Source organism: Phoenix dactylifera, chromosome 11 (genome assembly GCF_009389715.1).
Source record: "Phoenix dactylifera cultivar Barhee BC4 chromosome 11, palm_55x_up_171113_PBpolish2nd_filt_p, whole genome shotgun sequence".
Lineage (NCBI taxonomy): Eukaryota > Viridiplantae > Streptophyta > Magnoliopsida > Arecales > Arecaceae > Phoenix > Phoenix dactylifera.
The window spans coordinates 10,865,375-10,876,061 of NC_052402.1; the positions used below are offsets into that span (position 1 = coordinate 10,865,375).

At 37.1% G+C, this 10,687-nt stretch overlaps 1 pseudogene; it reads right to left on the reverse strand.

Annotated features, from left to right (window-relative positions):
* Positions 1–1,408: 1,408 nt before the first annotated feature.
* Positions 1,409–8,572, reverse strand: LOC103714973 (annotated as a pseudogene).
* Between the last annotated feature and the right edge of the window lie 2,115 nt (positions 8,573–10,687).

The following is a 10,687-nucleotide window of genomic DNA, read 5'->3' on the forward strand; positions in this document are numbered from 1 at the left end:
CTGCCACCTCTAATCAAATGGCTAATCATTAGATTAGATCTTTCTCTCTCTCTCTCTCATTTGAGCAAATTTGCTAACTCTCCCTCTTGCTTGCTTGCGCTGCTCATCTCACTCAATTTTGTTTTCGCCCATTCACCTGCTGCATTTTTGTTTTTTTTTTGCTGTTGCAGAATATCTTGCTAGTTTCTAACATTTAAGGATAGAATTGCTAAAATCTTCTATTTGTCCAACTGTCACTATATGTCTCCTCTGTTTTTTTCAGAAATCTTCTACTTAATACTTGACCCTATCAATTGATTGACATTTACAGCGCATAATTAGATAGTGTGTTTTTGGCATTCAGTTTTTTTTTTTTAAGAAAATTTTAGTTTTCAGTTTTAATCGCAGGTTTTAGTTGTCCCCCAGCTTTTTTTTTTTTTTAGCGCAATGCTGGTCATTGTCAAAAATAACTACCATCTTATTCGTTCTTTGATCTTGATCCAAACTGGTAACACTACCATGGCTTCAACCAATCAGAATTCCTAGTTGTGAAACTCACACTCTAGCTGTCCTGGAGTGGAAGGAAGATTGATTCATCCCTTAACAATATAAACTTCACAAAAATGAAGATGAAAAATCCGCTGGATCTTACTTCAGATGATTAAAAAGTTGAATATAGAACTAGAACTTCATATTTTCTTTTAGGGCTCGTTTGGTTCGCGGAAAAAGAAGGAAAAAAAAGGCGGTCAATGGAAAAATAATGAGATGCCTTGTGCTTGGTTGAAATTTTCAAAGCAGAGAGATGGAAAAGTTGTATTCCCATGGAAATATAATTCCCACATTTTATGAAAAAATCTTTTCCATGAGAAATATGAAAAAGTTACTTTCCCATGAGGTGGAAATCACTCTATTTTTATTTTTCTCAAAAAGGCCCTTTAACATTAAAAAAACATTAAAAACCTAATTTTTATTAAGAATATAATAAAAATTATACATAACTCTTCCAAGAAAGTGAATGGTCAACCAAACATAAGCACTTTGAAAATCTGTCACTTTTTCATGTTTAACCAAACATGTCATAAGTACATTCCCAAACATTCTCTTCCTAGAAATCTTCTTCCCATGAATCATATTCCTAAGAGTAAAAATGCTTTCCGCGAACGAAACGAGCCCTTAGATAATTCTGCCAACAACTAGCGTAGCAACCGTGTTCACCTGAAGCATGCCTAAAGTACGAAGTGGGCATAGACACAAATCAAGAACTCAACAGAGCTATTTAATTATCAGCTGCCACAATTCAAATGACTGGATCAATGATGATTTCTATTACTTAGCAATATAAACATTCATCCACAAGTTTCTTTTCCAGGCCTAAAAAATCAAGTTGCAGGTTGCAGAATACTACGCAAACGTCCAACACCACCAAATGGAAAAACTTCCAGCAAGAAAATGATCAAATATCTACATAACATTAAATCTTTTGTTTTATCTTACAAGAACAGGAAAAGACCCCAAGGATTCCCCAATACACATTTGGGGTGCTCCGCTGAGCTAGACAAAGGAAAGCAGGATACGTTCCTTCTGTACAATTCGACACGCTTCCCACTTTTCTGACCTCATTTATAAAACACCATATTTCCCATAATATATACAAACAGTATATATCAAAAATAAATAGATGACTTACAGATGGTGAGGAATGAACTTGCCCAGAAGAAAACCTTAAAACTGTACACTTTGTTCCTATGTGCTTGAAGCTTCCTTTCTCTGCAGACAATACAGAACGCTTAATATCATCTACATTCCAGTTTTGATATGTGCTTCGGTGCATCCATCGCCTGATAAAGTGGATGTGCACCCTTAGTACAACTGCACCTGCTGCTTTTCCTTCTCATATATTTTTTACACTTGAATACCTACAGCAATTGGCATTCAGAGGTACCTTATCACACTTAGTCTATAATACTTTAACAAATAAATTTAGTAAAGTAAATTGGACAGTAAGGAATATACTTATTTGGGATGTTTTTTATCATCAGCGTCGTCCTTGTATCTTCCCCACTAATAATTTCATCCAAGTCAAGCTGGTACTGTTTCTTGCTAATCTAACTGACTCCCATTATTAATTCGTCGATTCCGCCCACCTTCAAATAATCCCTTCATACCACTAGCTCCATGTCCAATATATGGATCATTACCGAGAACCATAGGCCCAAAACTCTGTGATGACATTATACTGAAACCAGGTGCGCTGTTCTCAGAAATGTTTCCAGGCAGAGCAAATCCAGGGTTCACCAGACCTCGAACGCGCATGTCCATCATCAAATTCCCCTCATTGCTACCAATGCCCAGGCTTCCAAAAGAAACTGGGCTCTTGACTGATGACTCTGGTGACTCTGGGAAATAGCCAAAATGCCTCTCAAAAGGAATACCAGATGGAGCAGATCCAACATGATGTGATGAAGCCTGGAAATAGCTATGACAAACTGAATAAGGGAAGCACTGCTCCTTCCTGTTGAATGGAAATGAATATCCCATAGATGATTCTGGCCAGGGAGATTCAGTATGCTCAGTATAAAGAGTTGGGCTACGCCAAAGGAATTGTGGCCCAGTCAATGTACCCATCCTAGAAGCACCGGAAGTCAGGGAACCAAAAGAAGATAAAGTTCCTGAACTTGCGATCATATTTGGAATCACAGCACTATTATGCTCCACAAAAGAATGAGAATGCTGAAGTGGAACTCCATGTGTTGAATTTCTGGGTGAGAAAACCAGGTCAGCATTGTTAGCCCTGTTTTGGTTGTTACCAATTGGTGCAATCTTCACAGAGTTTGACATCATGGGAGTTAGTATGGAAGCTAATCCAGGCAAATGATTACTCCTGACTGGATTAACTGCTCCTAAAGTTGCGGACTGCTTAAGGGCTTGTAATGTACTATTATCATTTGGATTACTGAACTGTGCCCAAGTACCTGCTATTGATGCATCTAACTCAGTTTCTTTAACATTAATAAAAACATATAAATATGAATTCAAAAAATGTAAAGAAGACATTTACAGAAAGAAACATACTCCATTATCTCTGATCAGCATAATATCTGACAAATTTCCAACACTATGCAAAACTACAATAAGAATCCAACATACCTGGAGGAGAATCGGTAACAGGTGAACCCACTTCAGGTCTGTGACATCTGGTTTGATCATGTTCCAGTTCTTGGCTCAACTGCGGCATCAAGCTGAATTCAAGATGTATAACCATTTAGAACTCTAAGAACTAATCAGTATTTGACAAAGGAAAAAAAAAGGATAGATAGGTGAAGTCCTTTATTGCTGATACTGTAAACAACAAACTACAGCCTATACCTATTCGGCATGTGGATGAAGGAATATCGTGGGTTATTCTATTCCATGATTTTTCCCGCTTTTGAAGCTCATTAGTAGCAGAGATAGTAACATAAGCCCCGCATTTGGGGCAACATTGATTCATCAAAGGTGGAATTCTTTACTTTGGTAGCAAAAATCAGTAAAACATATCCGCCACACACTTGCATACAATTGAAGGAGACATTCTTGAGCGTAGCCATTTTTATAACATGAACAAAAAATGAGAATATGGTGATTATATCATAACTGGTGATTATATCATAAGTCAATTTTTCAACGTACAATGGAATATCATAAAATGCAAGAAAGCAAAGGTAGAAGGGAAAACAGCATGGTTCGAGGAAATAATTTTATTGATCTGCAATTGAAGAATAAAGAAAAGGCAGGAGCATATACACACTTCCGACGAGCTCCACCAGGGCGGCTAGGTTCCAGTTTTATGCGCTTGCCAGCTATGTCACTCCTGTTCAATGACCGAAGAGCTGCTTCTGCTGCTCTAACATCATAAAACTCAATAAATTTATGCTGCCGTTTGTGTGGTGTCTCCCTTATCTGTACCATGTGATGAGAAAATGCCACAACTTTTCAAAACAATACACTGAAATGGATCTTTCAATTAAGACTTAAGAGCCTGAGATAAAGCCAAAAATAGAAAAAAAACCCTTCCCACCTCCTTGACTTCCCCATAAGCCCCAAATATTCGGCGGAGGTCATCATTTGAAACTGATGGATCCAAATTAAAGATAACAAGAGTTCCTTGGTTTAAATCTTTGTCTGACGGGTTGACCTGAAGAAAAGGCAGGGGAAAGAGAGATTGGACCAAAAAGCAGTATTGATCAAAGCAGGGGTAATAATTTGACATAATTATATCAGACCTTTGGGATTGAAAAATGAATATCAAGTTTTCTTCGTCGTAAGGGCTTGTTTTGTAATGCACGCATAGCAGTTCGAGCTACCCGGATATCATAGTAAGATATCATCACAAACCCCCTGTGTTTGCATGCAGTGTAAAGAGACCGAATGTCCCCATATTGCTAAAACAGAGAGCAAAAGGTAACAGTAAATCGACTTGATCAATGTGCTTGGATCGGAAAAAAATTAAGAAAAGCATCAGAAGGAACCAAAACAATACAGAAAACATGTCTCACAAGATCCAGAACTAATGCCTATATTGATTGGAAGGGGGGAATATAGAAAGTATGTTGAACTGCTAGAAAAAGACTTTCAACCAGACAACTAGAGAAAACTACTTTTCGTGGAAACCAGTTAAAAGCAACTGCAACAGCATTTATCTTTCTATTCATTCTTTATTTTGAAAATTTAAAAATATTTTCATTCTTACAAATGTTTGGTGGTTACATTATTCAACATTTCTTACTTATTTTACATTTAAGTAATACTCCCTTAAAAAAATTTGATGAAGTAAAAGTGATGCCTCCAGTGGCCAATGCGAACAAAGGAGGTCCCTTTATTTCTCCCTCTCTTAAATGCAATAGATGCATGCCTTCCTCATCAACATCATCAATGATAAAGTTGTTTCTCTTTCTTTTAGCCATGGATCCTTTTGCTTCCACCTTTGCTACCTCTTGAAGGCAGAAATCATACTAGATATTTCAAATGTAGTCAATGGCTCTACTTATACACCTTTAACTACTCCTAGATTATAAAGGATTTGGCCTACAGTCAAAGAACAAAACAGCTTTGGAATAGGATCATGAATTTACAACGTCCTCAGGAGTCCAAGATCATGTATCTACATAGAGGGGAAAAAGAGAGAGAGAGAGCATTACTTGACTCATGCTTCTATCTGCCACAATGAATCAGATACTTATATGCAACCTAAGAAATGCCAATGGACTAAAAAAAAACTTTTCTGCCATTAAGACCATTCCAAAAGCTTCTATTTCAACTACTCTCAATACCAAAGAAGCCATGAAGAAGAAGTATCAGAGAACAAGTGCTTGTTACTCTAAAATTGGATTGCTTAAAGTACATCTAAGACACCCAGAGACAACAAATAATTAAAAAGGACATAACAATATTGTAAAATGACACTAGAAAATCGAGCTTATAATTCCCTTCTCCTCGATAAAATACAAAGTAGAGTAACAATAATTATAACTAAAACAGTCATATCTCAACACTTAACAGATAGCATTTGACTGGTATATAAAAGATTGGTTGCTTGCAATACCTGCAATACTCCATTCTAGGAAAAATTTCCTCAGACTAGAAAAAAGTTTCCTTACTATTGTCTATGCTAACTAGACATTATGTGTTAATAAATTTTCAAGTATGTTGAAGTCAACTGTTCTAGTGAGAATACAGAATACATGCATAAGTATAGAAGACATTCATATGCTTCCGCTCACAACCCTAAATACTTCCATGGGAAGGTAATTGCCTACTTAATGAGTAACTGTATTCTCTATCTATTCCATTTTCATCAAGCTAGAATGCATTATCCTACAAGTCCTTTGGTAATGACATCAATCCTAGCTTGCTGATATGAACACAAAGGTGAAATTTAAAATAAGAAAGCATATTTTCTCTCTCAAATGTTTCAATATTTGTCAAGGGACATCTTTTCAGCTTTTGACATTGAGATGAACATTATTTGTCAAAAGAAGGGAATTTTGACACTAATATTTTTTAAGATATAAAAATCTCACAAAAAGAAGGGGGAAAATCCACAGGCATTACACAAATAAGAAGAAAAATTATGAGATGGTGAAGTCACAGGAAAACAGCATGATGTGACGGAAGTATTGCATCAACTGATATGAGAGGACAACTACAAGGCAAATACTTACCTCAAAAAGAGATCGCAGTTCTGAGTTTTCCACATTACTACTAATATTACGCACGAATAATGTTCTAGAAGGATGCTCTCCCAGTGGATGTTCTCCAGCAACAGTTCCGACACCATTTGGAAGGTTATACTGAACAGTCCCATTCCCCACATAATTATCACTAATATGTGTCTTTGCCATACCTGTGATGAGGCTCTCTGCAGGATCAGAGTCCAATTCCATACCCCCACTGCTGCCAAAAAGATCACACTCTTCCAATTCCTCCACTTGACTAGGCAACCCACTTAGGTCAAAATCATCCATTATGCCTGCAAGGAGCTCATCTTCATCATCAGGTAACAAAGTTCCAATCATTTGTTGAGCAAATTCTTCAAAAGAATCCTCACGCTCCATGTCATCACTGAGTTTATTTAGCTTACATGAAGCATCATCTGTAGACTGTATCCCATATTCTGAATCTGTAAAATTTACTGAATGGAAAGAGAAAACAGTAAAAAAAGCATAAAAGCGATTCAAGATAAATTATTTGATAAGTGATGATGGCGTAAGAAATGATGACTTACATTTCTCATGGGGAAGAACTGGCAATGAGCTTGAAAAGTGGCTCACATCATTATATCCATGATAAGTACTGGAACCAGATGGAATCTCCTCTTCACTGTTCCTGACCCTCCAAGTGATATTTGCTGACGGGGAAGGGGTATGTAAGTGACCTGCATGACAAATCAATACAATAAAATAAAGATGCATGAATTTCTTTAAAACTAGGTGAGAGGAAGATGATCATTTGTTCTAATTTACCTGCGACAGAAAAATGATTTGAAGTTTGCTCCATTTCATTGCCTGTACAAAGTTGCAATTATAGGCAGGATGAGAGAGTATGTTTGGAAGATATTCAATGAAATTGCTCAAAGTTCACATCCAAAGAACTAACCACCTAATTATTATTCCTACTCTTTGATTCAGTGCTCATGTGACTTTAGAGGTCCAATGTACAAAGGGTGTTCCATGTACCATGCTTCCAGGAATTATAAGCAACCCATATTTTGAAAGAAGAAAATCAGATAGCTACTTAGAAAAAATTAAAAATTTCTCGACATTTTCTAATAGAGTAGCAGATATCACATATTATGATATCAAATCTTATGCTTCCTTTTTTCACTTAATCCAGACTAGAGTGTTTGACATACATGCACAAGTAAAAAATCGTGTATCACACAGCCTCCAGTTACAGTGCAGAGCCCAAAATAGATGTCAGCCGGGGCTTGCACAGAAGAGGAGAAATATATGTGCTGCCTTGCAAGGTGATTTCTACTCACATATACATGTAGAACCAACACAAAAATCATATGATACAACAAGAAATTGTAATATAGGTTAACTTTAGAAGGACTGTCAATATGGACCAACTACTAAAATCAAAATCTGAAAGATCAATGAGGACAATAACAACATGCTGACTAACATGGAAATTAGACCTTTTTTTTGTTTTTATGTATATTTGTTGACGTATAAAATAGGGCTATCCAAAACCAGAAGTGAAGTGGGATACCATGCCATGTTTGTTTCTCTATGTCAAAGAAGTGCAAGAATACCAGTTTAACTCAAGCATTTACCAACCACACCTCCTCCATGCAGTCACATGCAGCAAAGATCTTAGAAATCGGGGCTTGGATTTATGTTGAAAGATAGGATATAAGGAGACCAGACAAAACTAACATGCATGAAAATTGTCATGAAGGATAAAAAAAACTAATATTGATAGAATGGTGAGATGTGAAGCTCAGGACGGATAATAGGGAATGGTTATCGCAAAAGATCAAATTTTATGTGGCTAAAAAGTAATCGAACAAAAGAAAACGAAATTTTGTATTCGAACATTTAAAAGAAATCAGCCATAGATTAACCAAAATATGCTGATCAGTCAAAGAATTCCGACGTGGGCAACAGTAAATGGAGATCAAAATTCCACCACTTAAAACTCACATAGGGCTACATAGATTCGCAAAGATCGCACCTTTTTAGCAAACGCACAAATCACTAAACCAAAACCAATAATCCGGCAGAACGTAGTAGGTGGAAGGCAGAGCCGCTTACCAAGTCGAAGAACACTGCATTCGGAGGAAGAAAAACCACCCTAAAGCCCCATTTACAAAACCGTAGAGTAGGTTTCTAAACCCATGCCTTAGATAATGGAGTGAAGCCAATGATGCTGGAAAAATCCAGTTGTTTCGACTTTGATCCTCAAAGTTTCTTCATTTTTTCCAAGCAAGCAGAGAGACAGGGGAGAGAGGAGTCCCTCTTTTTCTCTCTTTCTTCCCACTCGATCGGGACCGCTCTCTTAGCGCCCGAGAGGGTAATGAGAAGGAGAGACGTTAGGAAGAAGCGAGCTACGAAAGGAAAGAGATGGAGAGAGAGAGAGAGAGAGAGAGAGAGAGAGAGGAGATTCCGCAGCATTTGAATCGGATTTGGCGTCCGTTGACGCCAGCGCTTCCCCGCCGCCGCTCCTGCTAAATGCCGGATTTATGTCGGATAAAGGATTAATTGTTTTGCATATCTAGTGATATTTTAAGTTTTAATCAATAAATTATATAGACATTTTTATGACCGGAGATTTCTGTGGAATTGCAAGTTTGCCATGTGGTTTTGGAGCATCATGGGACCTAGAGCATTAAGCTCCCAATTCGTATTTGAATCAATTAGAACCAAAATACTTGATCTAATATACTGCATCCCAAAACATCATTTAATATACAAAAATTAATATAGTTAGTCATTATTCTGTAATGTTGATTTTGTATTTATCAGTCAAATCTTTTGCATACTAGTTTGCTGATAATGTTTACAATTATTATTATTTTATCATGTCATTAATTTATATATGCCCACTATACTTTGTATTTGAATTATTTTTTATCCAATTTGTTTCCAAAAACTATAAGTTGATAAAATAAAGTTCAAACCCAATTTGGTCAATCTAACTAAAAATGGTTTAATTGTTGGATTCATTATTTTTGACTTGATTCAAATATGAAATGAACCCTAAATGTGCCAATTCTCGACCAAATTTAACAAGCTGGCACCTATGCACCATATGATCGGAACCGCTAGAACAAAGAAAAAAAAATTATTACTCCCAAAAATTAGGGATGCAGGAAGCTTAAAAAATAAAAGAAATTGGTAATTTTTCTTTTTTCCCTATTTTCTTTGAGAGCAAAGAAGAAGAAGAAGGAGAAGAAGAAGAAGAAAAAAGAAGCAAGAACATCCCTTGATGGCCAAGTTTTCTCAAGCCCAACTGCTATTTAATGGTAGAGAAAGATATGTGATAAAATAGTTCAGAGCTTTCGGGCAAATAGGTTTTTGATAGATACTGAATAATAACAAAATTTCGAAGATACTCTGAACTTAAGAGTATTGATAGGCTTTAATTGATAATTACAGGCGACAAGCCTTGTCCGCTAGCCCACTCGTTTGTCATCCAACTTAGTGGAAACCCAAAGCCCACCAACCTACCCAGAAAGCCATCCCCAGATATTTATGTACAAAACCAATATTTCTGGATAAAATTTAGTGCCATCCGTCCTTCGTACATATTGTAGCTTTGATGCTTTTCTCTCTCTCTCTCTCTCTCTCTTCAAAATCACATAGGTTTAAGGCACGAGAGAGTGTGTCAAAGTAGTTTATCAAATGTAAAAGAAATAAAATTATTGCCGCTCGGAACTAACGGGCCTTAGGCACCATGGCAAAAAGTGTGAAAATATTGGAGAACTTAGTGGTAAGTTGCTTTAGTCGGGGTTGGAAAAGATGAGTAGCGCTCAATCGCCACAACAGAGATCCTTATTGGATGGTAGCACTCCGACCTAAAACAACACAAAGTAAATAAGTTTTCTGGCTTAAATGTATCCGGAGGGCGATCCTTCGATGCCTAAGTTGGTGTAGTTATCAGAGAACAAAATAAGTGTTCTTTTTACTTACTTACCTCCATATCCTTTTTTCAATTTTGTGTCTAGCCGGCGGATAAGCTTACCTACCACTAGAGAATTAGGGTATGTGGGTCGACCAGAAGTTCTATTTGTCACATCGGTGAAATCTCGGTGATTATTAGGCTCTCCGTTAGGATACGGCCAACTGTAGAATATTTCTAATATGTAAGCTCGGCGGTATGGTGCTAGGCCCGTTCAGCGGCCGCTTTCGATCAGCCACGTGTTAGCATTGTGGCATGTTTTAATTAGTTGGACCTTCTAGCGAGCTATAGCTGGTTTGGATGGGTATGAAGAATAATATATAGATGGCGATGATATTGGATGCAAGCTAAAATTGATATATGGATGAGATTTTGGTAGGATGATTGGAAAAGAAAGTCGTGGTGGGAAGTAACGCATCTGTCATTTTCGCTTAAAAGCAGGAGGTAGGGCTCGGCCGCACGCTTTCTATTTTTTTGGAAATCGACTTCCGAGTTTTGGAACTTTTGTCCGCCTCTTGGAGCCAAGCCGAAGCCAGCTGCTGTA